Below are 14,419 nucleotides of genomic sequence, written 5' to 3'. Positions count from 1 at the left end.
TGACTCAAAGGGTTCTTGAAAGTACCAATAGCCTTTCTTCACGGTGAAGCAGATGAAAAAAAAAAATGTAAGCACATAAACTTCCTTCTTTCCTAACTCTTCATTAAAACAAAAAGCCTACTCTATCAGGGAATATATTTATTAAAAACAGTGACCTTGTGTGAAAGAATGATTGAACTGAATTGTGTATATTGTGCATTTTGCTATTTATCGTACTGTTTATTTTAATCTTTGTGTACAGCGCTTTGTGACTACCTGTCTATGAAAAGCGCTTAATAAATAAACTTTACTTAGGACTGCAGTCCCTTGTTGGTCACAAAATAGACATCCACCCCTAGTAGTTGGGTCAAAGTGAGCTCCGTGCCTGTTTGTAGCTATCAATCCAAGTATAATCCTCCACCGGAGGTCAACAACCTGCTTTTCAACAGGTGACTTATACAGGATCCTCCAGCTTGAATGAACTTGGTCCTTATTGTAGGTGATGACAGCAAACAGTCCCGTATAACAAAATCATTGTGAAACAACGGTTCCTCAAAAAGCCACAAGCCAGGTCTAGGGTCAGGATCCCGGAAAATCCTCAACGTTTTCCAAGCATCCAACACTGAATGATAAAATAGTGTTAAACCCGTCATATCGAGCTCCACTGTTTTAAGCAAAGACAGATGCTTGTACAGTCCAAGATGTCCAGCTTTCAGGTGAAGCAGCCGAGCCAAAGGGAGCCAAGAGCAACTGCTTCCATAAAGCAGCTTCTGAGCAGTTTGTAAGCTAAAGGCACTGTTCTTGGCCATGATATCTATAAGTCCTCTGACATGGGAAAAAAAGAATACAGATGCCTTAATCCAGTGCTGCCCAGACCAGAATAAAATCACAATAAGACGGTGAACATCTTTAACCAGCCTAGCAGATGGAACCAATACTACAAGCTTGTGCCACAGGGATGAGGCAACCAGATTATTGGCAATCAGATCTCTACCCCTATAGGACAGCTGGGGGTAGCAACCATTTCCATTTAGACAACTTGGACTCAAATTTTTCCCGTACACCTTCCCAGTTCTTTTTCTCAAAGTGATCATTACCGATAAAAAGTCCCAATGTCTTAATACCATTCCTTCCCCAGCACAAATTTCCTGGCAGGGTAAGAACATTCTCTGCACACCATTCACCCACTAATAAAGCCTCACTTTTGTCCCAGTTCACTTTGGCCGAAGAAGCCTTTTCATACAAAGCTAAGGTCTCACTCAGTTCATGCACATCATGTTGATTACTAACAAAACAATTTAGATCATCAGCATAAGCAGAAACAACTACTGAAGGACTCTGACCCAAAACTGGTAAAGTAAAACCTTTTCATCTCAATCTAAATAAAAGAAGTTCAACTGCTAATACCTCTATTAACTTATACAGGGTTACTCAACCCACCTGCCACCTTCAACACACAACTAGCATTAGCGTAATCTTACCCAAGAAAGAAAAACATTTCCCACACCAAATGCTTGCAGAGTTGAAAAAAGAAAAGTATGATCTACACGATCAAAAGACTTCTTCTAATCAATAGAGATGATCCCCACATTTAGGTCATATGTCTCACAAATAGCAAAAACATCTCTCATGGTAAATAAATTGTCTAACATAGATCTGCCTGGAACACAATACGACTGATCCACTGGAACTAGGAGATCAATAAAAACATTTCCAGTCTATTGGATAACATGTTTAAAAGAGTCACTGGTCTCCAGTTCTTTAAAAGGGCAACTCCCCATTTTTAGGTAGCAGAGAGCTGCTGGCAAGATGCTGGAAGTGTACCTCTAACAAAGGCTACGTTCACACTGCAGGTCTTAATGCTCAATTCCGATTTTTTGATCAAATCCGATTTTTTTGTCTGCTTGTTCACACTACAAATAAAACGTGACAGCAAACACGCTCTAGTGTGAACCCTCAAAGCGGCCTGCATGCGCAAAAGAAGATGTCACACACAACGCGCTCTGTTTAGACCCAGACCAAATAGTATTGTTTGACTGATGGCCCTTAATATAAAGACTTCGGACTTTACGTTTCCCAATTTTTGCTTTAAGTTATTTTGTTATTTACATAATAATGTAAATAACCTAATAATGATCCTTATTGCTGTTTTAGAGGAGCGGTGCTTCAAAGGATAGTTGCAGATTTCGGTCAGAATCTGCAGATTATACAGTACAAATAAAATGTTCATGTTGTCTTCCCAACAGTTTCACTGACATCTACACTGGATGGCCAGGAAGCGTTCGCAATGTCTTCTCAGGCGCTTCTCCGGCGCTGATAACTGGCGTCTGTCTTGTGTCAGTGACGTAAAAGACGGATTTAATGCGACATGACCGTTCACACAGCAGTCGCTTTCTAAAACATCAGATATGTATCGGATTCAGTACCACATACGAAAGTGACCCAGATCGGATTTGAAAATATCGGATTTGTGCCGTTCACACTGTCATACCATGATTGGATATGGGTCGCATAGGGTCAAAAAAATCGGATTTGATGCGCTTTCGCCTGCATTGTGAACATAGCCTAAAGAATCCTTAAAGACACCCAAAAGGTCTGTCCCCAATAAGTTCCAGAAATGTTTAAAAAAATCTGCAGGTAAACGATCTATTCCTGGGGATCTCCCAGATATCCAGATGCTATCTGTGTAACAGCCGTTGTAAGCTCCTCCAATGTCAAGTCTGTGTTTAAAGTTTCCTGATCCTCTGAAGTAAGTTGAGGAAGGCCTTGAAGAAGTTCTGCTACCACTGCTTCATCACATGTAGCTTTTGAAAAAACTCCATTGCAAGCCGTCTCATCTCTGTTGGATCTGTTGTAACTCGGTCGTTTGGCAGACGAAGGCAGACCATCTGCCTCTTCCATGCGACTGACCTCTCCAAGTTAAAAAAAGAATGTCGTTGTTGAGTCCATATCCTTGAGTTTTATAAACTGAGCCCGAATGAGACCCCCTTTAGCTCCACTTATATTATTTCTGCAGTTGGCAAAAAAAAGTGATTTCCACAATAAACTACAACAAACTAATCTTCCTCCTGGAGTTCAAAGATGAGAAGAAATTAAACATACTTAGGGAAACAGACTAGGTGTACAGTGAGAGAAACCTACAGCGAGAGAAATAAAGATTTTTCTGGAAGCCAGTGCCACTAATAAACTTAGATATTTCTTTACTTTACTGCTTTTATTCGGTCAGAATAAATGGTTCTTGGTGTCCACAGAGAGAGAAAGAGGGCAGAGTTGCTACCCTACTGTGCTTCGTGTCATGAAGTCCTGAAGGATTCATCAAGAAACTCCTCATGTCCCCAGTGTGGAGAAAGATTCAGAATCAGAGGTAATCTGCAGAAAGAAAGACCTGACATCTTTCTGCTAATGAACTCATTTTTGGAAAATTGGACTTCCTAATGTTTTGCTAAGACATTAAAGAGTTTTCTTGCTCTTTATTTTTCTTGTTTTTCTCACTGTCAACAGATCTGCGTCTGCAGAAAGTTTCTGATGCACTAAAGATCACTCTGAGGAGAAGATGTGAGCGTGTAACTGAGGGACTTGAAAAATCAGGGAGTGGAACCCTCCTCCACAGGATCTACACTGAGCTTTATATTATAGAGGGACAGAATAAAGAATTTTGCTTCCTTTTTTTTTTTTTTTTTTTTTTTTTTTTTTTTTTGGGTCCATCTGATTCACCTTTTATTGTTTATTTTATTTTCACTTGCTGAATACGGGACAGACTTGACTGGTGGAAAGAAAGGGGAGAAAGAAAGAGGGAAAGAAAAAAAAAAAACCTGAGAAGAGGGACGGGGAAAAAGGGCAAAAAACAAAAACCAACAGAATAAGCAGACAAAAAAAAAAAAAACATATCGATCACCTGGATCACCTGTTGAGAAAGAAAAAAGAAAGCAAGCAGAAGAAGACAAGAGTAATAAACAAGATCACAATGATATATGGGAATATGACAGTAAATACTAAATATTAAACATTATGGTGCAGCACGTGAGATCGACAGCGCACAGTGTGCTTTGAGGTAGGAGCTCAAAAGGGTGTAGTTTGTGTGTGTGATCACCCGTGTGTACACCTGTGAGCATGAACGCGCTTGTTTTTAAAAGGTTCCTTCATGTAATGATCTGCTAGAGGGTGTGGGGGCCCACTGCCCCGTCCTCCAGGGCATGAAGCAGGTATGGAGGAGATCAAGACTCCAGACATCCAGAGGCCCCCAGAACACAAGAGACCAAGGAAGAATTTTGCTTCCAACATGAGGTGAGGCAGGTGGAGAGCACCTGTAAGAAGATCCCCTGTGAAACACCAATCAGCTGCCAGGACATCTTTAAAACCTTGCCTGACAAACAGAGACCCATCAGAGTGGTTCTGACATATGGTGTTGCTGGCATTGGAAAAACCTTCTCAGTGCAGAAGTTCACTCTGGACTGGGCAGAGGGCTTAGAAAACCAACACATCAGTGCGGTGGTTCTGCTTTCATTCAGGGAGCTGAACTTGGTCAGAGATGAGCAGTACAGTCTCCTGGAGCTGATCCATGTTTTCTATCCAACATTACAGAGCGTCACAGCAGAGCAGCTCACTGTGTGTAATCTTTTGTTCATCTTTGATGGCCTGGATGAAAGCAGACTTTTGTTGGATTTCACCAACAGGAAACTTATGTCTGATGTCACACAGAAGTCAACCATCAGTGAACTGCTGATAAATCTCATCGAGGGGAATCTGCTTCCCTCTGCTCTCATCTGGATAACTTCCCGACCTGCAGCAGTCAGTCAGATTCCTCCTAAATGTGTTGACAGGCTAACAGAAGTACGAGGCTTCACTGACTCTCAGAAGAAGGAGTACTTCAGGAGGAGATTCAGAAATGAAGAGCTGTCAAGCAGAATCATCTCCCACTTGAACACATCCAGGAGCCTTTACATTATGTGTGGAATCCCAGTCTTCTGCTGGATCACTGCTGCAGTTCTGGAGCACATGTTGACTACAGAGCAGAGAGCAGAGCTGCCCAAGACCCTGACTGACATGTACTCACACTTCCTGCTGGTTCAGACAAAGAGGAAGAAGAACAAGTACCATGAAGGAAAAGAGATGAGACGAATAGAGATCACCAGTGCTGACAGGGAAGTTCTTTTGAAGCTGGGGAGGCTAGCATTTGAACATCTGCAGAAAAGGAACATCCTGTTCTACCAAGAAGACTTGGAGCAGTGTGGTCTGGATGTCACAGAGGCTTCTGTGTACTCAGGAGTTTGTACAGAGATCTTCACAAGACAGTCTGTGATCTTCCAGAAACCAGTTTACTGCTTTGTTCATCTGAGCATTCAGGAGTTTCTGGCTGCAGTCTACATGTTCCACTGTTACACTAACAGGAAGACAGAGGAGCTGAAGAACTTCCTGAGAGAGGACATCTAATTTTTGGAAGATTTTCTGATAAGAGCCATGGAGAAATCGTTCCTAATAGAGAATGGCCACCTGGAACTGTTTGTTCGCTTCCTTCACGGCCTCTCCTTGAAGTCCAACCAGAGACTCTTAGGAGGTTTGCTGGGTCAGACAGAGAGCAGTACACAAACCACCCAGAGAGTCATCAACAACCTGAAGGAGATTAAAACTTATGACAAGTGTCCTAACAGAACTATCAACATTTTCCACTGTCTGATGGAGATGAATGATCTCTCAGTACATCAGGAGATCCAGGACTTCCTAAAGTCACAGAACAAATCAAAGAAGGAACTATCTGGAATTCAGTGCTCGGGTCTGGCATATATGTTTCTCATGTCAGATGTTTTGGATGAGTTGGACCTGGTGAACTACAATACATCACAGGAGGGACGACAAAGGCTGATTGCAGCTGTGAAGAACTGCAGAAAGGCTCGGTGAGTCCAGATGTGATTACCATTATAAATCACTGTACATTAGTGGGTTAGTTCTTAAATTATTCTGACTAAAACCTACTTGTTATTCTTATTACACTGTTCCAGTGATCCATTAGAGCAGCGGTCCCCAACCCCCGGGCCTCGGACCGGTACCGGTCCGTGAGTCGTTTGGTACCGGGCCGCGAGAGTTGAGGCTCAGGTGTGAAATGTATGGTTTTCAGGGTTTTTATCAGTTTTCAGCGTTTTTTTGTTATCGTTTTTATCGTTAACTCGGTTTTCCTGGGTCTTTTCATGTGTGTTATGAATAAATCTTCTTTTTTTCGGTACCGGTACTAGTTTTATTTTGTTGTATTTATCCGCGACACCTTAAAGGCCGGTCCGTGAAAATATTGTTGGGCATAAACCGGTCCGTGGCGCAAAAAAGGTTGGGGACCGCTGCATTAGAGACATGAGATATCAGTTGCGGGGGTGGTACAGAATAACTGTGACATCTGACTGTTTTGTAAATACTTGTACAAAAACAAAGAAACAAACAAATAAACACTTAAAGAATTGCCTGAATTTTAATATATATACTTTCTTTCCTTTCTAAATTTGCACATAGGTTTTTGAACTTCATGATTTATTTTTGCATTTCAAGGTCTAGAAATAGTTCAATAAACATGTTTCTAGTTTTCACCATTAAAAAAATTACTTTTTAACCTCACAGATTTTTTGTTTTTTGTTTGGGATTTTAGGTCCAATATATTAACACTGTATTTCAAAATGGAAAAATTAAAAAAAACTGACTGTAAGGTCAGACATCTGAGGTTGTGTTGAAAAAAACTGAGTCCACTTAAAGTAAGCTAAATCATTTTTAAGGTAATAAAAAGGAAAAATCAAAAGTAGTCAGAAACATCCAGTTAAACCTTGACCACAGAAGGTTAAGGAGTTGGTGCTAGATCACATTACACTGGATGACCACGTGGAAGTCTGACTGGAACCCTTTGTCTGCACATTAAATCAAAATAAAAAATAAAAAATTTGCGGGTCTGACGGAGACTGACATAATTAACTTTTTGTGTCAAACAAACACTTCAGTGGAAACACTGATGTGAAGACAAAGTGTCCAGTTGTTTTTCGACAAGTGCATGAAGTAAACATAATGTGACTTCTTCATAATAACATATATTCTAACACATATGTCAACACAGACTTCATGATGTTTTGCTCTCAGAGAACCACTGTAAAACTCTGACCTCAGCTCTGATGTCCAACCCCTCCCATCTGAGAGAGCTGCAGCTGAGTTCAATCAACCTGGAGGATTCAGCAGAGACACTGTTTGCTAGTCTGGGGCAACCAAACTGCAGACTGGAGACACTCAGGTCAGTTAACTGAATCTGTTGTTATTTCTAAAGGTCTCTCAATAGTTGTAACTACAAAGTTCAAACTATAACCCTAACTATAAACTATAAAAGCCTTTATAATAATGGAAAATCCTACACTAATAATCTTCACCTCAACATTGCACCTGTAAGTAACCTGGGTCAGCTCTAGTCTGGTGTCCTAAGTTGGAAAACTGGAAATATGAGGCGGACAATGTGGGTGAGACAAAGACCAGAGTTTAGAGCAGCCGACTAATAGCCTGCAGGTTGCTGGTTGGTTTGACTCTTTTCAGATGCTGACATTTTTTAAGATGAGTTGAGTACTGTACTGTGACATTGTAAACTTCCTAAACAGGAGAATTGTGCTTTTAAGTACAGTAGGTCTAACCAGCATGGATACTAAGTAAAGAAAATCCCAGGGTCAATGAAGTGATAAAGTTGCGCAAACCTTGCACTTGTTGAAGAACTCAACTTTGGATGCTTTATTCAATCCACTTTCAGAATCAGATTGATGAAGTGAACCTTAAAATATATCTGTGATATCAATGTTTTTAGGCTGTGTAAACTGTATGTTTTGTTATTATTTATTATTTGTGCTAAAAAAAAATAATTATCACAATGGGAAAAAACTTAATTTAAAACCAGTATGGAGAACTTTTTTGTGTGTTCTTTTTCTTTTGATCTATTTACCATTTTTATGTTCTAGGAGTCTTGAAATGATTGTGAATCTTGTCAAAAAAATGCTGTCAGTGGCTGGCAATTCTCTAGTTTAAACACTATGGACAAAACATGATAGGTTTGTAGCTTGAACCTATTTGCTGGAACGTTGAAGACAATGTAATTACACAGCAAGCAAGACACAAGTAGGCAACGTTCTTTGTTTCCGTGCACGGGAGAGAACCGGACAAGCGTCGTTCCTTCGCTTGACCCCAGTTGCTCTCGTCCGCTCTCCCGTAACACTGCTCTTTTATTGAGGTTACATGAATATGCATAGGTTCATTAACATACGACGTATACATACACACAAAGAGTACCTTGCCTGTGCGTTGTGTAAGTGTGTGTGTGTGTGTGTGTGTGTGTGTGTGTGTGGGGTCAGAGTGTGACCCCATAAAGACTTCCCTAAACCTGCTGGTCTGGAAGTCCAGCAGTTCATCTAAACAAAAGGCACTTAGCCTAAAACAGATATAGATACGTTTATCCTACCATAAAACAATAAGAGAAGGTACGACCTCTCCCATGCTCCCAGAGTGCTCTGGAATGCACACAAAGTTTGCAGACTATTAAGGATCAAACCCTACAACTAATTATAAAACTCTAAGCATATATGAGTAGATATTTCTAAGCATAAATGACAATCAACAATACAAATCTAACAAAACACAAAAGCAATTCTAGCCAATTGGAGTTTGGTTATTTATAATCAGTCTAGAGAGGTGATTGTGCTGCTGAATGTTGCAAGTTGTTGCACTTAGCATTAATCTATTTGCAAAAGTCTGTAACTTTATTAGATGTTTACTTGATTATTGTAAGCTTATGTAATGAGTCTCTTGAAGCATTTGGTCCATCTGCAGACCAAATGCTTCTACTTGTCAGATTAAAACACAAAGGAGATCGGGCTTTTGCTGTGACTGCTCCGAAACTGTGGAATAAACTGCCTTTACATATGAGAACCTCTCCAACACGGATACTTTTAAAACACGTCTAAAGACCCATTTTTACTCCTTGGCTTTCAAGTCGGTTTGAGGCTGTCATTATTTTATTCTTATAATTTTCTTATCCTTGACTTTACTTTCTTTTTAAATTTTATCTGATTATTCAATTGTACAGTACTTTGGTCAACAGTTGTTATTTTCAAAGTAATATATAAATAAATTTGATTTGATAATAAAAACAGTATTTAATCCAACACGCGATTAATGTTTTTGAGATGAATAGGTGTTTGGATGGTATGCTGATAACTGGATGATATATGTAGGAGACTGACATGATGATAATCATGTTTTATGTTCAAAAAAACTAATTCATTAGGATATAATAAAGATAAGCTGAAAACATCAGATTACATTACCAATTATTTTATCTACATGTTCTATTCTTTATTCAGATTTGAGAATTGCAGTTTGTCAGAGATCAGCTGTGCTGCTCTGGTCCGTGCTCTGAAGTCCAACCCCCCCTATCTGAAACATGTGGATCTAATAGGAGACAACCTGCAGGATTCAGGAATGAAACAGTTGTGTGATTACCTGGAGAGCCCACACTGTAGACTGGAGGCTTTAAGGTCAGTTAACTCCACAACTGAGGAACGAAAAACATGTCTTTAAATTTTGTTTATCAGTGTGACTATCATTCATTCTGAGTCTGCAGAGCAAACACTTAGTCTTTTTGTAAGAGACTAAGGAGCACATGGTGCACATTAAACAATATTAACAGCATTTAGAATTTAATAATGCTGAATTGCACATTAAAACCTATGGTTCATCAAAATTCCAGCCCGTTCAGATCCCTCTTGGCATGCGTTTCACAAGGGCTATGTTTATGTGCTGGAAATGTTATTTCTAACACATTCATAATAGCAAGCTGCTCACTTCTTACTGGACCCACACCTCCCACAAGTTACATAGAGAGACATTGGCTGATCAGCAACAACAGTTTAACACAAAAAGTGAGTTTATTTCAAAGGCAAATCCTGCTAGTGGCTTTATATATAGTCCGTTTTAATATTGTTTGTTTAGTATTACTTCTTTTTCTGCATCTTTTCTGGACAAGGCTGTCATAAAACAAAGATTTAACATTTCATTTTCTTGCAAGCTGTTCTTGATCCTATCACACCCTGTTCCTACAGGTTGACCTCTACTTTGCTTTAGATGCTGTACTGGGGTGAGTATTGCTCAGATCTTTTAGTGGGATTAATTTATGTATTTTCACTTTCATAGTAATTTTAGGATAACTCTTTTTAATTATAAATATAATTCTAAGGTCTAATATACAGGGTGGGCCATTTATATGGATACACCGTAATAAAATGGGAATGGTTGGTGATATTAAAGTCCTGTTTGTGGCACATTAGTATATGTGAGGGGGCAAACTCCTCAAGATGGGTGGTGACCATGGTGGCCATTTAGAAGTCGGCCATCTTGGATACAACTTTTGTTTTTTCAATAGGAAGAGGGCCATGTGCCATATCAAACTTATTGGTAATGTCACAAGAAAAACAATGGTGTGCTTGGTTTCAACGTAACTTTATTCTTTCATGAGTTATTTACAAGTTTCTGACCACTTATAAAATGTGTTCAATGTGCTGCCCATTGTGTTGGACTGTCAATACAACCCTCTTCTCCCACTCTTCACACACTGATAGCAACACCGCAGGAGAAATGCCAGTACAGGCATCCAGTATCCATAGTTTCAGGTGATCCACATCTTGGTGTTTGGTGTGGTATATGGGGTACAACGATAGTGGGTCCATTCTTCATCAATGGAAACCTCAAGGCCACTGGATATTTAAAATTGCTACATGATGATGTGTTTCCCTCTTTATGCACTGAAGCTGGCACGTTCACTGAGTTTTTCCAGCAAGATGGTGCACCACCACATTATGGGTGCCAGGTCCGAGCATTCCTAGATGAACAGTTTCCTGGAAAGTGGATTGGTCGTCGTGGGCCAGTTGAATGGCCCCCAAGGTCTCCCGATCTGACACCCTTAGACTTTTATCTTTGGGGTCATCTGAAGGCAATTGTCTATGGTGTGACGATACGAGATGTGCAGCACCTGAAACTACGGATACTGGATGCCTGTGCTGGCATTTCTCCTGCGGTGTTGCTATCAGTGTGTGAAGAGTGGGAGAAGAGGATTGCATTGACAATTCAACACAATGGGCAGCACATTGAACACATTTTATAAGTGGTCAGAAACTTGTAAATAACTCACGAAAGAATAAAGTTACGTTGAAACCAAGCACACCATTGTTTTTCTTGTGACATTAAAGTTTGATGTGTCACATGGCCCTCTTCCTATTGAAAAAACAAAAGTTGTATCCAAGATGGCCGACTTCTAAACGGCCACCATGGTCACCACCCATCTTGAGGAGTTTGCCCCCTCACATATACCAATGTGCCACAAACAGGACTTTAATATCACCAACCATTCCCATTTTATTATGGTGTATCCATATAAATGGCCCACCCTGTATAATTGATACCTTGCGTTAGTGTGGATGGGTTTTTTTTCTGCACAAAGCTTTTGAAGACTGGTTTCCTTTGATTGATCTATGCAAGATTTCACTATTTGGTGAATATAACTCAAAAGACTTCATTCTATTCATAAAACTTATTTAATTTACTTGTTGTGACATGTTTATTGGCTGTCTCACACAGAAACACAGAATTACTTTAATTCTTTATTGCTTCTATTGGTATTAGTGAGTATTCAATCTGCATTAACTGTAGCTGTTTAAATCCTTCTTTTTGGTGTTCTCAAAAATGCTCTTTTTAATGATGATGTTTTAAATGCACCCCATCAGTACAGTAAAAATACAGTAAAAATTTTGGTGTCCTTTAAGGAAGTGAAGAGTACGCAACAATGATTTTTAAGACAAATCTTTTACTTTTGAACAGATCGGGACACGCAGTGACATCTGCAGAGTGATTCTTTAAGTCAAAGACTGACTCTGCCCAGACTTCCTGAATCTGTTCCAGAAGGTACGAAGATGGTGTGGCCTTAGCTTCAGTGTCAAGCTTTAACTTATTGATACGCATTTGGGAAACTACTGAAATTCTCTTCAGTGGATGGATTACAAGACAGAGGGGAAACACTTTGACCCCAGAGTGTGCCAGTGTCATTTTCACTTCAGCTACTGCTGTTTGCCTTTACTTTCTGGATGACTCTAATAACTCCAGTGGGTGTGTCAGTACTTGCATACTCACATTCCTAGAAATAAGGACTGTGCCTTGAAGAGTCACTAAGTGCTGGAATATATTATTTGCACTACTGATCACTTATTTTTTGCGTCTCTCCTGAGTTGAATGTTACTTTTGAAGTACTATGGCTGCTCTCTAGCTGGTCTTGGAGCTAAAAGCCAGGCATTGCTTGGCCAGTCCTACTTTATTATTTTGCTATGAAACATTGTAGTAATTTTAATGTTGCATGTTTATGGTGTTCTCTAGAGCTCCAGCAGTGTGTTTTTCAGTGCTGTGTTATATTACAATTCAATCAAGTGTGTGTCATGTTGAAGTGGCAATCCAGTTTTGTAATCGTGCAACATAGAGAAAATACAGATACTTGGTTAAAGAAGTATTGTGCAGTAAAAAATAAAGTATTCACACAAGTTAAGTTGTTCCACATTTTGCCATGTTAGCCTTATGATAGACCTTCTGTAATATAATAATGGTAACCACCCTGCTGCCCCAGAATGTCATGCGACCCTTCTGTGTGGAGTTTGCGTGTTCTATCTGGATACTCCAACTTTCTCCCCCAGTCAAAAGACTTGCAACTAGTGGGGTTTGGTTTATTGGTGTGAATGTAAATGTTAATGGTTGGTTGTGTTAGCCATGCAACAGACTGGCGAGACTGGCGAGACCCTAGCCCTCCAACCCTGTGCAATGCTGATAAGGATAAGTGGAAGAGAATGGATTGATGTAATCCTGTCTACAATTACAACTACTTCATGGCTAGATTTGTGCTGTGACATACACTGTCAAACACGGGAACCTATCAAATCATAATAAATCATACCATTTCTAATCAACTGAATTTACCACAGGTGGACTCCAACTTGTAGGAACATCTGGCAGGTGATCACCAGAAACTGAGCTCAATTTTGAGTGTCATGGTAAAGACTGTAAATACTTCAATATTTGAATACATGTTTTATTTTAAGAATACACACACACACACACACACACACACACACACACACACACACATACACATACACATACATACATGCAATTGGGTATTGTATGTAGAAATTTGAGGTGAAAAATAAATTCAGTGGAACAGAAGGAAGTCCATCACTAAATCTTTTTGCAGTAATGAGGCATTCATGACTCTCGGCAGATTATTTTAACTGTGGACTTGAGCAAAATCAACAAAGGAAACTCACTTGATGTTAAATATTTCTGCTCTGAACTTAAACTTTTTGTGTTCACTCAACCAAGACTAAAAGGAAGTTGGCTACACCACACAGCTGCTCTGAAAGGACTGCAGTCCCTGCTGCTCTTTATACTGGATTTCCTGCATCAGGAGCTGCTCTGAGAACAGCTCTACTGTCACATAGTATAGAGTGCAGCATCATCCCCTTTGTGTCACTCTGAATCTGACAGAGGGTCATCGATGTATGTGGACTGCTCTGCTGCTGCTCTGTCCTTATCACACTCTTTGTAGACACACTGAGACTCCTCCACACCTTCTCCTTCACACCCATATCCTCCACCTCCATTTTTACTTCATCTTTTAATTCAATTAAATATTCCAAAGCCAGAATGACTCTACAGATTATTGCTATTCATGACACAACAACATATGCAGTCATGTAAAGAACGCAAAAACTGCTTCACTATTGTAAGATGCGGTGGTTACTACTGCGTTGCTTTGTGTTGCAGCACCACCCTGTGGAATGATGACAAATTTCAGTTGTTGTTTACTGAAACTGCAACAGATAGACCAATTCCACAAGAACTGAATAAAACATATACATATGGTTAAAGTCAGATTTTTTTTTTTTTTTTTTGGTGCCTAATTGTGATTGACTCAAAGGTTTCTTAAAGGTGCCAGTCACCTCTCTTCACAGAGAAGTCGATCAAAAGAAGATATGAACAACAACATGTGTTTGTCCCACCATGCACATTCCAGCACATAAAATAAATATATTTTGTGTTTGCACTCAGTCTTTCAAATAGATGCAAGTAAAACAAAGCAGAAAATAAATAAAATCAAAGACTCAGCAGTCCTGTTGCTCTATTTTCACCTGTAAAGCAGGAGTGGGGTAGGCGGAGGTTTGCCCTGGTGCAGGTGTGCCTGCACCAGGGCAAACCTCTGCAAAAAAGAAGAATGATTACATTATAGCCTATTCAAAGCTGGTGTCTGGTTACAGTCTGACTTTTCTTCTTGCCTAATTGTTTGACTCAAAGGTTTCTTGAAAGTGCCAGTAGCCTCTCTTCACAGGAAGGTAGATCAAAAGCAGATTTA

Source organism: Pelmatolapia mariae, linkage group LG3_W (assembly GCF_036321145.2).
Source record: "Pelmatolapia mariae isolate MD_Pm_ZW linkage group LG3_W, Pm_UMD_F_2, whole genome shotgun sequence".
Taxonomy (NCBI): domain Eukaryota; kingdom Metazoa; phylum Chordata; class Actinopteri; order Cichliformes; family Cichlidae; genus Pelmatolapia; species Pelmatolapia mariae.
Note: the sequence above shows the minus strand (reverse complement) of the source record.